A 13,690-nucleotide genomic window follows, 5' to 3' on the forward strand; every position below is an offset into this window, starting at 1 on the left:
TTCTTGACGAAGGAAATGCGGAAGAGTTACCGGAGCCCATGTTGCGGGAGGAGTCCGTCGCGTGCAAAGTTGAGGTTCTGAAAGGATCCGGGTCCTCCAGGTCTTCTTCGGTACGCTTCGGGGTGTATGAGGCCGGTTCCCCAGCTGATGCGGGCAAAGTTCTGCAACACATACAAGATGAACAAGTCAGAGGATGAAATTCGACATTCCGGAAAAAAATATTCCGGAGTCCCCAACACCTTACTTGGGGTGCTGGCGGCGTCCGCGGCTGTGAGGCTCTAGGCCCCAATCCCATTTGGCCAGCACCTTTGTCTTAGAGATTTGTTTGGCCTCTGCAGCCACGTCAGCTTTAGAAAGCCGGAAGGTAGTGATCCGGGTAGGATCAAACCGTTCGGTCATTTATCAAATTTTTTGAGCGCGGCACTGCAGCGGAAGAACACAACGCGAGATGAATGTGCGCACAATATCATCAATGCAAAGATTGGTGTCCCTCTTCAGCTTCTTGATGTACCGGATAATCCGGTTTGTTTCTTCGTGGTTGTCTCTCGGGTTGTACTGCCAGTTGGTTCTAGCAGGTTCGCCGGGGACATAGGACGGAAGGTTGATAAGGTCAACTGACCCAGAGTTCTTGACATAGAAGAAGGTCTGCAGGCATTTCCGATAAGATTTTAAGACGAAAAGTTTGTAATGTGGGATCTTCTGGCGGGGCGTGATTATGCACGCCCCGCACTGAACTACCAGCTTGGGAAGAGGTAACTTGGGATCCTCGATTGAATTGTTCCGGAGGTTATAGAATCGAGCGAAGGCTCGGTAGTGGGCTAGAGACCGACGTATCCTTCCATAAAGGACACGAAGGAAGATAGGTAGAAGACGGCATTGCCGGGAAGATGGTGGGGTTAAAGTTTGTAGAAGTTGAGGAAGCACCAAAAGAAATCCGACGCTGGTAAGCCAAAGCCACGCTCGAAGTGAGCAGTAAAAACCACCACTTCCCCTGGATTAACCACGGGCTCTAGCTCGTCCCCAGGAATCCGGCAGGTTGCCCCCTCCGGTAACCTCCGCGACCGGTACAGCCAATAGATTTTGGCCTCCGTCACGTCGGAGCCCCTCCAGCGACCTTGAGAATAGGCCGCGGAGCTAGGGTCAGCTTCTTGCTCCAGCCCGTCGATTTTTTCTTCTTGCCCGCTGGCTTCTTGATCCATGGCATCTTCCTCACCCCATGATATCTCGGGTTCTTCGCTAATCCGGGAGCTACCGGAAAGCTCTAACTCGGATTCTTCGGAAGCCATCAGACTAAGAAACCGGCGCTAAGCTACGGACAAGTTCCAACAAATCTACTCGCTCGCGAAGATCTAGAGACAAGAAAAAAGAAGAGAAAAAGTGCGTAAGAAAATCTACTGCATCTGTGATGAACACGAAGAACGCAGAGGAAGAGAAAGGGAATGGATCAGTGCGCACTGACCGTAAACGAGCGGCAGAGGTTCCCCGCGACGGCGCAGTAGAGGTTCGCTGGAGGAGGTGGCTTCGGCGGAGAGCGGCGGCGCAGAAGCTTGGGAGGCAGTTCTTCGCAGAGGTGAAAATGGCGAGAGTGGGAATGAGATGGGGACGACGGTGAACCGTCGCCCTTAAATTAGGCGCAGGGCTTAGTGGGCCAGAAACTGCCCGGCCCACATCCAGTCAGCGGTTGGGCCGCCACGTGGCACCGGGATACACGTGGTTTTGGAGCGGCCACACGGAAGGCCACACGGATCAAGTGCGGCGTCATAAAAGCGCACGTGAGACGAGGGATTTGACCCTCGCTGACACTGCAGCGTCAGTTACAGTGCGCATGCCACTAACAAACGCGGAGATCGAGTTATTCTCGACTTCGCCAGAAAAAACTTAATGACGAAGAAACCGTCGGAAAGAAGCCGGAAATATTTTCATGAGTATGAGTCCGGAAAAACACCGGCCAAGTATAAGTTGAAACCGGAATGATTAATCCGGTGCGTTCGGAATAGGAACCTGGCATGGTCCGTCGGATGAATCAGCCGGGCCACACCAGCTTCGGGGACTAATGTCGGGGGATGACCCCCGGTAGGTCAAGACTATGGCAAATATGTCATGGTAAACCATTTGTATACCGGATTAAAGATTAATCCGGATCCTGAAAGCCAAGTTTAATAGTGCTAAGTTGATACAGTCCGGTATACCAGGAGGGGTATGCCGGAGTATGGGAAGCAGGGGATATCTAAGCTGGAGATATACCCAAGAGGAGAGATTGAGATACAAAGGGAAAGAATCTGGAGCTCACAGGTAAAGATACCGAAGATCCGGCATAGGCTCAACTGTAGCATGTCGGCACCCCGGTCAAAGATTCCCTCAAGGACTAAGAACAAGATGAGCGAAGCACTTTAGCTTTAATCGAAGCCCTGACGTCAAAGGAGAAGCTGGCGATAAAGATACCGGAGGAGGTCATCAGCCCTCTAATTAAAGACAGAAGCGTCATCCCTAGAGCCAAAGAAGCTTTATAAATTAGTTTAGGTTAGCAAAGATACCCCTAGAGTTCCTTCTCTTGTAAGCCTCCTCTCTCCTATATAAGGAGAGGATGGGCACCCCTGCGCGGGATGATCGACCCTGGGGCAGTAGGTTCTCACCTTGTAGTCCGTTCGTCTTCAACCTCTGGCCTTTGGCCAAGTTCTTGAGATTAATACAAGCCTGGGTTCAATCTCCTTTTCCCTCTAATCCTTTCCCTCACCCGGATCCTCTAGCGCACATGCGGCCCCTATCTCAAGCCTACCCATGGCATCTGTCGATTCACCACGACGACACACATACAAGTCGCCCGCATCGAGTGAAATCCACGGCCCCGGCGGCGAGTCCATGGCGAGTCGCCGGTGAGACCGCCGCCCGTACGTAGCTAGACTAGTAGTAGGTAGATTTCAGAAATATGTAATGTCTAATTTTAATGAAAAAAAAGCTATCTCCCTATGACACGCGGATCAGTGGCGGCCAGCGATCGGCGTCCGCGACCACGCAAACGCGGCCCAGATTTGGGTCGGTTTTCGGTCGTCCCAGACGCTGCGGCCGTTCTTTTAGGATGGGTCCGCGCGCTGGGCCGGTTTTTTGTCCGGTTAGATCCATCCGAAGGTGCGGACGTGGGATGGATCACCGCGTTGGAGATGCCCTAAGTTTGCCAAAATTGCTGAGAGAGTTAACATAGAACCAAAATTACCGTGGGTGTGCCACAAAATTTTCAGGCTCAAGTTGCTTGATTGTTGTGTGGTCACCAGTTCTACCATGCCTGGTGTGGCTCACACGTTAACAGCTATGAGCAAGGCCTGTTTGGTTAGTTTACAAAGGTTGCCGCTATTTGCCACAGTTTTTACTAAACATATCTACAGTTAGATGATGAAATGAGTGTCATACTTTGCCAAGCTTAAAGGAACCCTACCACTTATTTTTTGGATTTAACGACACATGGGACCAAGGTTGCAGGAAAATAAATTGTGCTGCAAGTGAGGGTGACAAACAAACGGGTAAGTAAATAAGTCAAATTTCTCAACTTTTGGCGTGGCATGGTTAGCCAACAACCAAAAACGGCCTCAAATACAGGTGGGGAGAATTGGAGAATGTAGCAGAAGCCCAGCAAAAGAGATAATTTGAATTAGAAAGACCACATATCAACGAGAGATTTGAATAGTACATCTGCATTGTGCTGCAAAAGGATCTTGACAATACTAGGATATCCTTTAAGAGCAGCAAGACTGAGTGGTGTCCCACAATCTGATATTGCATCAACATCAGCTCCTTTAGAAATAAGAAACTTTACTATTTCAGATTGTCCTGGAGAAAAAAAAAGGAAAACAATGATCATAACGCATTAATAGTACATGAGAAAACGTTTTTGGCAAGAAAGTCTCAATACAATAGAATGGAAAAGCAATGTTCTTTGTCCCCATTTCCCTGAATAAACATACATAGCATAAAAATTTACCATGTTCAGTTACCATAAATTAAATAAAATAGTAAACTTAGGTGAAACTACTAGCCAGAACTAGATGGTGTATCAAATATTGGTAGCAATATGATGACACATTGACACAAATGCGGCCTAGAAAAGCTACTAGCAGTATGATGACACATAATCAATCATTGCACTGATGTGCACTGGAAGGACAGATATTTCTGACGGCAGAGGAAAGTAACAATGAAGTGAAAATCCTTCTGTTATACCATGAACTGCAGCCGAATGAAGTAGAGTGGTGTTCCCCTTTGAACTCCGCTGATGCAGATCAGTGCCATGGTCAAGAAGGTACCTGACGGCAGGAAGGTGGCCATGATTGCTAGGGTTAGACATAGACTTGGATTATCATTAGAGCTTTGCTCAAAACCTCTAGGATGATCTCCTATGTCCTCAAGGTACCTCTTGTTGAAGATTTGAATAATTGTGTTTGAGATTCTAGTGTGCTCCACTCTCTCTCTCACAAGTGTTCATCTCCATCATCGATCTCTCGCACCGGGATTCTACCTCGCGGTCTCTCTCCGTGTGATTCTATCGGCGTGGTTTACCGAGCCACGGGAGTGAAATTCGTTTGTATCGGTTAGTGTGTGTGTGTGTGTGTGTGTGTGTGTGTGTGTGTGTGTGTGTGTGTGTGTGTGTGTGTGTGTGTTCGTTCTTCGTGTTCATCTCGTTCTCCGTTTCCCCCTCTTTGATCTCGGGTCAATTTGTGAGATTTGGGCACATCCTAGGCCTTAGGGCTCATCAGCGGGACTGCGAGTAACACCGGCCATAGTAAGCTGCGCGACGACGAGTAAGTACGATCGTCGTAGTTTTAGGATAATTCAATTAACTATCTCTGTAAAGATGGTCCTTTTAGCCATTAATTCAATAATTAATGAGAAACTTTTTGCGTATATCTGTCACTGCCCGTATACAACCAACGCGGATGGTCGGCGCGACCGCGCAGCGTCGACGTAGACAAACGTGAGGCATATTTGAATCATGTTCGCCTCTTGACGGGCAAGTTGATCACTATACATCTGGGACTAGGTGCATATCGTATTTTTTGACCACGTGGTGGCAACCGGATGCTCCGTTGGGCTGTTGGAGATGCCCTAAATGAAAGGTATGCAATGCTTGTTTATTCTCCAAAAAATGAGAAAGTGAAGTAGGTTGCTCTTGTTCAAAAAAAAAAAAAGGTAGGAGTCAAGGGCTGTTGGTGGGACACGGATCCAGTGCCTTGCCTCTATCAAGTCACATTTGAATAGTGAGGTGCCTTGCCCCTTTGACCGTTGGATTGAAAACTGACACACCAGATTTAGTACTGCAGCAATGCACTGTAGCCGTTTCTGTAGCAGATGTAATGTAGAAGAAACACTGTAGCAGATGCACTGTAGGTGGCGCTCCTGTAGCAGCGACCGTTCATGTTCGTCCACCCGTAGATTATTGATCGAACAACTAAAACTGGGAGCAAGTCATAGTACTGTTCATTGGTGCCTTGATAACAGCAAGGTACTGGATCTTAATCCCTGTTGGTGATGCCCTAAATGAAAGGTATGCAATGCTTGTTTAGTCTCCAAAAAAAATGAGAAAGTGAGGTAGGTTGCTCAAGTCAAGTCAAGAAACATTGTGCACATTGCCTTGGCGCTGCCGGCTTTTACCAACCGTGCGTCGATCGAGAAATACTCAAAGAGGATGCTCACGGCTTCAATTGTACAACGGGAGCAGAGTGCTGAGTTGATGCAGTCTCATAACTGTGCTACCGCGTGCTTCTGAAAACCTCTCGCGTGGCTCTCGATCCCCCTTTCGTTTCCGTCTCTGCTCTGACGACCCACTTCTCCTCCCCGAGCAGCGGCCCGATCTCGTGGATGGCCCAGGTTTCCTCCGCGAGCAGTGGCCAGATCTCTCGGGCACGACTACAGCGTCAAAGGTACTACTGTCTTACTCTTCCCACTCAGTAATCAGCCTTGGCTTTCGGTCAATTGAGTGCAGCACAACTCTCTTTCCTTTTATTTTTATGTGGTGATTTTTGGTCTCGGACTGTCTTGTTCTTCCGTGTGGTTTTGATACGGATTTTACTGAGCAGAGTTGGATCTGTTCTCCACTCTTAATCGTGGTTTGCCTTTCCACCGATTGCAGAGGCAACTGCGAACTGGAGGTTGAGAGTTACTGTTCAGGATTCTTTTCTTCAGCTTCTGCTCTGTATAATTGAACCAAAACGAGGTAATGAATATTTGTGCTGTTACGTGACTTACGTCCATGAACGAATCATGTGCCGGTTTTGCTCATCATTTCCTCTAAAAACGGCCATGCTTGCATTACAGAGATTGACACTGCGTCAAGCGTGCGTAGAGAGTGCAGGCACAAGGGAGAGGAGAAGCTAGCTATGGAGGTCGCAGCCAGGGCGATGAGCCCTGTCATTTGCAAGCTCGGTGAGCTGCTGGTGGGCGAATACAATCTGGAGAAACGAGTGCAAGCCCGTGTGAAATCCCTCCACACCGAGCTGGAGCTTATGCACGCTGTCCTCCGGAAGGTCGGCAAGGTGCCGCCGGACCAGCTCGACGAGCATGTCCAGATCTGGGCTGCCAAGGTGAGAGATCTCTCTTACGACATGGAAGATGCCGTGGACGACTTCATGGTGCGAGTGGACGGCCCCAGCGACAAGCCAGCGAACATGAAGAATCGAGTCAAGAAGTTCCTCAAGAAGACTACCAAGATGTTTACCAATGGCAAAGCACTTCATCAGATCTCTGACGCCATCGAGGAAGCTCAGATCCTCGCCAAGGAGCTGTCGGAGCTGCGTCAGAGGTATGAGCTTGACATGGGAAGATCCAGCATTGGTGCTACTATTGATCCTCGCATGGTAGCTCTGTACAAGGATGTGGCGGAGCTTGTAGGCATTGACCGCACCAGGGATGAGCTGATCCACAAGCTGATTGGTGACGACGAAACGTCCAACACGCAACTGAAGACAGTCTCTATTGTTGGCTTTGGAGGGTTGGGCAAAACAACCCTCACAAAATCAATTTATGACAAAATCAAAGCCCAGTTTGACTGTGTGGCTTTTGTCCCTGTGGGCCAGAATCCTAATCTGAAGAAAATCTTCAAAGATATACTCTATGACCTTGATAATAGAATATTCAGTAATATTCATAATACAGAAAAGGATGAAAGGATACTCATCGTTGAACTCCGTAAATTTCTTGCGGACAAAAGGTACGCATCACCCACCCTGTGTGTCCTTTACTGTTTTTAAAGAGCATCAGATGGCTAGCTTATACTCAATATCTTTTCTTTATCAGTGTTTCTGTTGTAGTCTTGTATATACTTAAAGATAATAATTGTGCTCCCATTTTGTGTTTGTTCTCCAAATTTCACAGTTGGCAGTTCTCACCTATAGTATATTTCTGCTAGCAATAGTTACCATTTAATAACCATCTTCCTTATAAAGAACACATTTAGTTGTATCTCATTCCAATTTACAATTAGTGTTCTCATTTCTCTGGCATAGGTACCTCATCATAATTGATGATATATGGGAAGAAGAAACATGGAAATATATAAATTGTGCTTTCTCAAAGAATAGTCTCAGTAGCCGGATAATCACAACAACACGCAAAGTTGGTGTCGCTAAAGCATGTCTCTCTTCTGCCCATGACATAATTCATGAAATGAAACCTCTGTCTGCTGAAGAATCACAGATACTCTTCTATAGAAGAATATTTCAATGTGATAACAGCTGTCCAGATGATCTACAGGAAGTATCAAAGGATATATTGAAGAAATGCGGTGGTGTACCGTTAGCCATCATTACAATGGCTAGTCTTTTGGTTAGTAATCAACAGGTAAAACAAAAGGATGAGTGGTTCCATTTGCTCAGCTCTATTGGCCATGGACTTACAGAAGGTGCTACCGTGGATGACATGAGGAAGATATTGTTGTTAAGCTATCATGATTTGCCTTGTCATCTGAAGACTTGTTTTCTATATCTTAGCATATTTCCAGAAGATTTTGAGATTGAGAAAAAGTGGCTGATATGGAGGTGGATAGCTGAAGGTTTTATCCAGCGTGGAAAAAAAAGAAGTACTATGTTTGAGGTTGGAGAAACATACTTCAGTGAGCTCATGAATAGAAGCTTGATCATGCCTGGAGAATTAGATGAACAGGGAGAGGTGATATCTTGCCGTATACATGACATGGTGCTTGATCTCATATATTCATTTTCAAGCAAACAAAACTTTGTCACTGTGTTAGACAATACTAGGCGGCACATGCCTAATCTGCATAGCAAAGTTCGAAGATTATCGCTGCAAAATAGCACGGTGAAAATCGATGAACACCAGTTTGGTATGTCAAAAGTCAGGTCATTTGCTATTTTTCCTCCTGCTACCGGTTATTGGTTGTCATCTCTTTCAAGCTTACAGTATTTACGCATACTGGAACTAGGACATGGTAGATATAATCCCTTTGTTGGCAGAGTGGACAATACACATGGTATTAGAGTTGAGCATATTGGAAATTTACTTCACCTAAGGCAACTAGTGATCAACGACTCAGATGTTAAGGAACTCCCACATGACATAGGCAAGTTACGGTTTTTGCAATCACTGGACATACGTGGATCTGGTATAAAAGAGTTACCCGCAAGTTTCGTTCAGCTACAGCATTTGATACGGTTGTATCTCGGTGAAGGAACAATACTGCCAAAAGGAGTCGGGAACTTGACATCCCTTGAAGTGCTGGAAGGGGCAGGGTCATTCTCATCTATTGACACTGTTAAAGAGTTGTCCAACCTGACAGAGTTAAGGGTGCTCCAATTTTCCTGTGATGAAATGGACAAGGGCACAGCTCTGATGGAGTCTCTTGGCAGCTTGTGCAAACTGCGATCTGTGCGGATTGGTGGAAGTAGGGGGATGGTGAAACTCATGGGTGCACGCTGGGTGCCCCCTCCATGCCTCCGCAGTTTTCTGGCAGATGATGGCTTCTTGACACTGCCGAAATGGATTAATTTAACATCACTTCCCCACCTCTCCTTTCTGTTCATAGGAGTGGAAAATTTGCACAAGGATGACATCAACACTATTGGGATGCTTCCTGCTCTTCGCTACCTCTTCCTGTATGCCTGCAATAAAGAGCGGAATATTCTTTTGTCGGTGGTGAGGGCCGGTGCATTCCCATCTGCCCTAGAGTGCGAGTTCCGTGGGATTATGACGTGGCCATGTCTGTTTGCACCTGGAAGTATGCCACGGCTTAAACGTCTTCACATGCAGATGTCCCATCATGCGAACTACCAAAGTGGTGAGGTTGATGTGAGCATGGCACACCTCCCTTCTCTTGAGCATGTCATTGTTGGGCTTAGTGGTGACGTTAGTAGCAACGCTCGTGATGCGCTGATGCATGCAGTGGAGGCCCACCCCAACCGTCCCACCATTAAGGTAAAGACTACTCATTAATAAATGTTTGACCTTCTCCCTCGCTGATGATGTGTGTGATTCATCTCTTCGTTTCCCTTATCATTTCAGATATTTTCCATATAGCAGTAGCTCCTCAATTTTTGTCGCCGTATATCGTTGATGGTGCCACGCCTCCAACTTCCCTGGTCCCTGCTGCTTCAAACAACGACTTCCAAGATGCCCGGCTTGGCAGTCTGAGTTGTATTCTTTCTACGTCGACACAAGCTCAACCCATTGCCGTGTCAATTTAAGAACCATTCGTTATGAAGTCACGACAAACAATAATTTGGTTGCAGTCACATAGTACGGCAGGCTGTACCTGTTAGTATGACCATGATCGATCCCCGTTTTCTCTGTTTTGTGAGACTCAGCAAATAACCGGCCTCGTAGCGTGAGCATGTTCACGAACCTGGCCGGAGATTCAGTTAGGTGCTGCTCTATTCTGTCTTCGTGATTGATGTAGGACACGTACGTGTTTCCTTTAATCAATCAAGACTCGTCCAACAATTATACCGCATTTAGTTTGCACGATATACTGTACATTACCGCCGGGCGGGGCTGCTGCCAGCCTGCCGTTAGAGCATCTCCAACAGTGGCGCTAAATTTTAGCGCTGTAAAAGCACTTTGCGCGCGTTTCATCCGTATTTCGCGCGTGGGGCTATGTTCACCTCTAACAGAATCTCTAAATTTTAGAGCTGTAAAAATGGGCACTAGTTCCTACGCGCGATTTGTGTTGCGCACTCTTTTCGACGCGGTAGATATAGTGCACAATATACAGTTTTTGCTCCACGCTCCATCTCACAGCGCTGGTTGCAGCATCAATTTGCGCAGCGTCAATTGCAGCAATTGTTGAAGATGCTCTTACTTCGGCAGCTTCGCCTTCTTTGGCAGATATGATCCCGTTTTTTCGGCAGTAGCCTCTCTCGGCTCTGAAATTTTGATTGCCAGTGTCAGCATCGCATCTTTAGACTACCAATCTATAACCAAATGGTTCAACAGCAAAGGTTGAAGCAATCTTGTCTCCTACACGATTTGTGTGCTGAATAAACTGTTCACCAACACCATTGCCACATTTAGCGAAACAAGATGTGCTTTTATGTTGCTAGCTCTATCCATAAAAGGTTATTTTAGATTTGTCCAAGTTTAGATGTATGTGGACACTATTTATGTACAGAGGGAGTATAGTTTACCCATCACGACCACAACAAGCAGCACAACTGCTAAGCTGACTTGGTAATTTTACAGTCAAGAACTCTGTCAACCCCTTCAATCTTGCTTAGTGAATTCATCATCCACTGTGACAATCCCATACAAACAGGATTTGAGTTTCACAAACGTCAAACAAGTTGCCAGTAACATGTTCTGCTCCATAAGATGCTGCTCAGTCCATGAAATTTAGTACAAAACAGCGACATAATTTAAAGTCCAGTGTTTTTGCCTGAGAACACAAACAAAAAAGAGCTTTGCATTCTGCCCGAGCTTCTATCTGATGTGCATACGGAGGGCTTGATCACTTCAGTTCGATCGCCTCCCTGCAAAGATTAGCCAATCAGAAAAGGTTAACGGATAACCCAGTTCTACTGATTATGGTAACAACAAGAGCCTGCAGCTGCTGGCAATGTTAATCTATCTTTACTATTAAGCAGCGATCGGTGGTGTCCGTACGTTAAAAAGCCGTCGTACGTAAAAAGAACCGGTGTTAAACAGCGATTCGTCCGATCGGAAAATCTAAGAAAAACCAGGAAAACCAGCCAACAGCGAAGAAGTACTCTTCCCTGGCGTGCCCGGCCCAATCTCTTGTTCTTTTCATCCCCTACCCTGGCGCAAGCCAACTTATACACGCGCCCGGGTCCTGTCGATCTATCCAGCCTAGATGGCGTCCAAGCGTAGGGTTCGCCCGTGGCCCCGATGTTGAGCTCGAAGAGGCCGTCACCAAGGCAGCCCCCACGCGGGCACGCCGGTGCCATCCTGGGCCGCAGCCGCCTCGACGGAGGCAAGCAAGTCGGCGCTGGCCTGTGCTGCGGCCGTCGCGATCGAGACAAGCAAGTTGCGGATCGAGGGGATGAGCGGGTGGCTAAGCAGCTGCTCACCGTACGCTGACGAATATTCTGGAGGCCGCTGCGAGCTGCTCGCTTGCCGACGGCCTCGACCGCTTGCTGCTCATCCCATGTCCCAAGGAGGAGCTAATCCCCGCCCTCCCCCGAGGAATTTCACAGCCGCGCCGGAGATGGCAGATTACCGCACCTTATTTCATCTCTCCAGGGCGAAAGGCAATTGAAGACACCGTACCTCTGATTCAGTCTTGCTCCTGCGGTAGTTCAGCAGTTGCAATCGATTGAGGTTTGTAGTCCATCAAGTATACCTGAATTTACTCTGTCAAAAAAAAGTATACCTGAATTTAAGACCAGGCTTGCCAGGCAGAAAATAAAGCTTCCGCTCATCTCCTGTGTAGCAAGTGATGGTTAGTTAGATAATTAGTTCCGTCATGCATTGCTCTGGTTGATTTCTACATGCGTCTTAACCCTGTCTAATCTGTTCTAAATCTTTGGCACGATGATGCACATGGTACTGCACGAGCTTTTGTTCTCATACATGTTTACATGATTTAAAGTCGATTGAATTAACAATTCAAATGCTTTTAGAGGTTACTTAACCATATGAGAAATTGATGTTTGCCGAGTTCTGCACTATTGGATCCGAACAAAGAACAACGTCATGTTTCTATATCTGGCCGGTCATCCTTGATGAGCTCTCATCACATCCAAATTTTAGGAGAGATCAAGCGAGAGAAGATTGATTAACTACGTCTCCACTCTCCATCCGTGACAGCCGAGGCGACCACGAAGCCCCTTCACAAGACAGGACAGAGGTAAGATTGACGTGAAGTGGCGTGCAGTGTTTGGTGAATCCATGGCCGTTGTGGCTGTTGGACGAGACCTGTTGCCTTCGACGATGAAGATGGATTAGTACCGACCGCACGTAGCTTAAGATTGCCGAATTTATTCCGTTGATTCACGCCATGGAAATTGAAAGATATGTGGCCGCGCTAATTAAAGCTGCAGCGATTGATCCTACATGCTACTTCTGGTCAAGGACACCCCCATGAAACCTTGTGTTATCTGTTGTCATGGTGTATGTACCACATATTAGTGTACACGTGGAGAGGAAAAGGGGCACAATACCCAGAGATGATACATGGAAGGAATTTCAATATCACTAAAAGAAAAATCCGCTGCAATGCGCGGGCATCGTGCTAGATGAAAATACCATTAAAAATTAAAATTTGTGGATGGTATGAGTTATTCTTACCAAAGATAATCTTGTCAAGCGGAATTGACACGGAAATTCACGGTGTGTTTTTTGTCATCAAGATGAAACTATTAAACACCTTTTTTTCCAGTGCCATTTTGCGAGATCTATTTGGTCAGTCATCCAAGTAGCATCTACCCTGTATCCCCCGACTAGTGTAGCCAATGTCTTTGGCCACCGGCTTCACTGGTATCGATTCAAGGTTTAAGTTTCTTCTTAGGGTGGGGGCGCTAGCGCTTATCCGGGCACTCGACTAAGTAGAAATGACAAGATTTTTAATGATAAAAATTGTTCTTTGTTGCAGGTCATCTACAGATGTACATGTATTCTCCGTTTGTGGTTACCTCTTCAGCGGATGGAGAACCGAGACCTATTTACGGAGGTCTGTACATGGTTGGAGGCTACGACGAGGGATACTTTTTCCCTACATGGGTGGCAGCATAGTCTTCGGATTGCAGCACCACCCACACCTTAGGCGTTACTAGCTGAATGCCCGCGCGTTGCAGCGGACCTCTAAAGTAATCCTTTCCTGAATGAGAGAAAACACCTGATTTTATCCATCTCTTATTTGTGTAGTTGTCTAGCATAAAAAAACATAGACTAATTAATCTTATTTCGATTGACAAAGAAGTTTCATTATAAAAATCAAATTAACGTCCCAATATTTTAATTGACAATAAAATATCCAAACAGGTATATAGCATGAATAAAGACTATAATTCTCATGCTGCTCAGCCTTCAAACCATGACCTGCTAAACAAATTAAAATTATAATCAGAGGAAAACACAAGAGATTCATGGAACACCAAGGATAGTATTATCTCCGGCTTCTGTGGCTAATGTGATTTGGAATTTGTTCTTTTGATACATTTCCATCGTACTGAAGTCAAATTCAGAGTAGAGCTTGCAACACTTCCCTACTCCTGTACGATCTGCCTGGCCATCACAC

The 13,690-nt window shown here is 46.4% G+C and overlaps 1 pseudogene; it reads left to right on the forward strand.

The window, feature by feature from the left end:
* The first annotated feature begins 5,719 nt into the window (after positions 1 to 5,719).
* Positions 5,720 to 9,516, forward strand: LOC124653935 (annotated as a pseudogene).
* Positions 9,517 to 13,690: the final 4,174 nt, after the last annotated feature.

Source organism: Lolium rigidum, chromosome 1 (genome assembly GCF_022539505.1).
Source record: "Lolium rigidum isolate FL_2022 chromosome 1, APGP_CSIRO_Lrig_0.1, whole genome shotgun sequence".
Lineage (NCBI taxonomy): Eukaryota > Viridiplantae > Streptophyta > Magnoliopsida > Poales > Poaceae > Lolium > Lolium rigidum.